Source organism: Priapulus caudatus, unplaced genomic scaffold, assembly GCF_000485595.1.
Source record: "Priapulus caudatus unplaced genomic scaffold, Priapulus_caudatus-5.0.1 Scaffold526, whole genome shotgun sequence".
NCBI classification, from domain to species: Eukaryota; Metazoa; Priapulida; class Priapulimorpha; order Priapulimorphida; family Priapulidae; genus Priapulus; species Priapulus caudatus.
In genome coordinates, this window is record NW_014577587.1 from 284,853 (window position 1) to 288,615 (window position 3,763).

The following is a 3,763-nucleotide window of genomic DNA, read 5'->3' on the forward strand; positions in this document are numbered from 1 at the left end:
AAATGTAATATACTTGAAAGCGTAAATAAATTCTAAAATCTAAAATCTAAAATCTAAATCTAGAAGTGTTCAAAAAGATAGGTGAGATGTCCATGTTGATAGATAAGTGTTAAAAAGCCCGATCATTTTACGTTTTGGGGATAAATTTTTGGTCACATATAGTACTACTACTAGTACTAGTACTAGTACTAGTAGTAGTAGTAGTAGTAGTAGTACTAGCTCTATAGTACTATAGCCCGCAGATCGCTGCCGCAGGGCTATAGCACATTCTGCCATAGATGTAATCTAAGCAAATGGTCCAACTGGGCTATAGAGCTAGTTCCGGCATAGCTCCAAGAAACGGTATCGCTAGGGTTAGGTATAGACAATCCGTCGCACAGCCTGGTCGGGCTAGTTCCGGCAGTACCCTGGGGGACATAGACCCTATGAGCTGTAGTACTAGTACTGTAGTAATAGTAGTAGTACACTGGGCCACTCTCAGTATTATATGAACGCATGCAGTGTGTTACGAAGTGAACATCGCGTTGTATATAATAGTACTACTACTAGCTCGAATCTAGGCACAAGTTACCTTCTCTGTACTCGCTACGAGAAGTGGCGTTGTTTCGCTGAATTTCGATCCGACATATTAGAAGTCCGCTCGCACGAATGCACATGCGCAGCGTGCGCAGTAGATGCCTGCGCATCGAGATCGAGATTCGAGCCCATCAAAAAAGGTCACAATAAACAAACATGGCGAACAGCACGTGTAACTAACACTAATAGTAATAGTAATCAGATTCATCAAGCTGAAGCTGCGTACGCCAAAATATTTTGTGTAAATCTTGTGAACGCAATCGAAGTTGCTTAGTTGCGATTTATCAACACAGCTATTTAGTAAATTTTCGTACGATTTCGCGTACGCAAGCGAGGCCGTTTTAGGAATAGATACAATAATGTAACCAAAACCTAAGGATTTCCTGGGTTTGGGTAGCCCGACCAGGATGTGCGACGGATTGTCTATATTTGTCTATATATATATATTGAGAAACATTAAAAAATTACTACGTACTCAACTAAAAATAAATAAATAATTACCATACTACACAGACAGGGTTCTTTTGACACTTCTTGCGTTATAGCTTGGCATTGTTTTCGTTATGAGCGAGTTCGTATAGTTAGCCGTGTACATGCCCACGCACGCACGTGTACGTGCACACGCACGCACTTGTACGTGCACACGCACACACGCACGTGTACGTGTACACGCACGCACGCACGCACGCCGTGTACATACACACGCACGCACGCGTACGGGCACACGCACGCACTCACGTGTACGTGCACACGCACGCACGTGTACGTGCTTATGCACGCACGCACGCACGCACGTGTACGTGCACTCGCACGCACGCACGTGTACGTGCACATGCACGCACGCACGCACGTGTACGTGCACATGCACACACGCACGCACGTGTACGTACACACACACGTGTACGTGCACACGCACGCACGTGTACGTGCACATGCACGCACGCACGTGTACGTGCACACGCACACACGCACGCACGTGTACGTACACACACACGTGTACGTGCACACGCACGCACGCACGCCCGTGTACGTACACAGGCACGCACGCACGTGTACGTGCACACGCACGCACGCACGCCCGTGTACGTACACATGCACGCACGCACGTGTACGTGCAAACGCACGCAAGCACGTGTACGTGCACACGCACGCACGTGCACGTGCACACACACGCACGCACACGTGCACATACATGCACGTACGTACACGTACATGTACACGCACGCACGCACGTGTACGTACACACGCACGCACGCACGCACGCGTACGTGCACACACACGCACGTGTACGTGCACACACACGCACGTGTACGTGCACACACACGCACGTGTACGTGCACACACACGCACGTGTACGTGCACACAGACACACGCGAACGCACACGTGCACATGCACGCACGCACGTGTACGTGCAAACGCACGTGTACGTACACACGCACGCACGCACGTGTACGTACACACGCACGCACGCACGTGTACGTGTCCCTGCTTTCATCGAGTGTTGAACGCAATCATACAAACGAAAATGAGGCAACTATCACATCCCCCAGCACTCATGTAGACAGCTAGAGCTAGAGCCATATGATTTACATTATACAACTAGAGCACTCGGAGAGCACAGACCTCCGCCAAGGCAGCTGAATTCTCTCAATGTGAAATTTTTTATTTATTAATTAATTAATTAAGTGGAAAAATTAATTAATTAAATAATTAATTGGATCCGTATTAGTGCGAGCGTGCAGGTGGGGGAGGACTGTGGTTGCCCCTTAGCCTGTGGTTGCGTGTTTGTAAGTCTACAGCCAGCGCACCTAGCGGAAGTGAACTGAAACGTGCATGGTAACACACAAACACACAAACCAACACTCAAAAACTCGCCGGTGAAAACATAACCCCTGCCATGCCTCTGGCGGAGGTAATTATCGACCTGTGATGAGGTTGATACGTGACTATACAGACCTGGTCAAGGATTGGTTCACCAAGGTTACGTGTCAACCTCATCACAGGTCGATAACCGTTTTATTATATGGTTAATAAAGAAATCAAAAACAAATTGAATGTGTTAGTCAATAATTTAATTATACATTTAATAAATAAACAAAAATACATAAATAAACAATTTAACTTAATAAATAACAACAAATAAATATTTATCTTATAAATTATTTATTTTATTATATTTATATTTATATTTATTATATTTATATTGTTTTATAATATAGCTATCTGATTGGCTGATAATCTTTGCTATAGAAGCGGTAGCTCGATTGGCCAGCGCTCACACACCCACTTTTTTTCACGCGAGGTGTACTCGTTTGACACGCGCGGTCAACTCGGCATGAGGTACGGACCTCCAAATGCCATATGGGCCAATCAGATTCAAGCAAAATGCGCTACCATTTAATAAACAAGAGAGGCGTCAGTTTGATTCCTATATAAGGGGTGGACACACTAGGCGATTTTTGATGCGACCGAGCCGGCCGGCTCGATCTCATGAAAAATCGCGTAGTGTGTCCAGTGAGTCGCAGTCGATTTTCGAGTCGGCCGGCCGAGTCGCCCGATTCAAACATGTTTGATAATTATTTGAGCCGGCCGGCTGCAATCGCCTAGTGTGCCCGGGTCTGCGATTGAGGCGGCCGATTGTACAATTCATCAGCCAATCAGCGTGCTGAAAATTCACAGAGTCGCCTGACTGAGCCGCCGGCTCGATCGCATGAAAAATCGCGTAGTGTGTCCACAGCTTATGGTATGTGTCGCACAGTGTGATTGGTTTATGGGGGGTTTATGCTAGGCACTCTCCTCAACAGCCATGCAGCAGTTACGATGGTGTAGTGGATTTACACTGGAATTCATCAACAATTGCGTACGCAGGTGCTACGCTGCGTTGATGAATCGCACCTACGAGCTTTGCGTACGTATAGGCCCTACTTCGTAGAAACTCTGTGTACGCAATAAAATTTACGCAACGTTGATGAATCCGGCCCCAGTGGCGTAGTTAGGGGGGCCAAAGGGGGCCATGCCCCCCCCCTGTTGATCCAAAAGTTAAATTTTAAAAAATTAAAAATAAAATTCTACTAAAAAGATAATTGTCGTAGTCAGAATGAAGGCTGTACATGTACTCAAAAGCACTGGCAGCAAAAACAAGTCCGCACCTGCAGCTACAGCACACACGCATCTATTGACTATATA

The 3,763-nt window shown here is 46.3% G+C and overlaps 1 protein-coding gene across 2 annotated transcripts in view; it reads right to left on the reverse strand.

Moving 5' to 3' along the window:
• LOC106811313 overlaps positions 1 to 1,132 on the reverse strand; it is a 19,413-nt gene extending 18,281 nt beyond the window's left edge. Inside the window, exon 1 of one of the 2 annotated variants that reach the window (XM_014814887.1) lies at positions 1,078 to 1,132. The gene's annotated coding sequence lies outside the window, so the exon portion shown is untranslated. Of the gene's footprint in view, positions 1 to 571; positions 696 to 1,077 lie in introns of those variants that run through there. The other variant, XM_014814886.1, reaches the window with a different exon arrangement.
• Between the last annotated feature and the right edge of the window lie 2,631 nt (positions 1,133 to 3,763).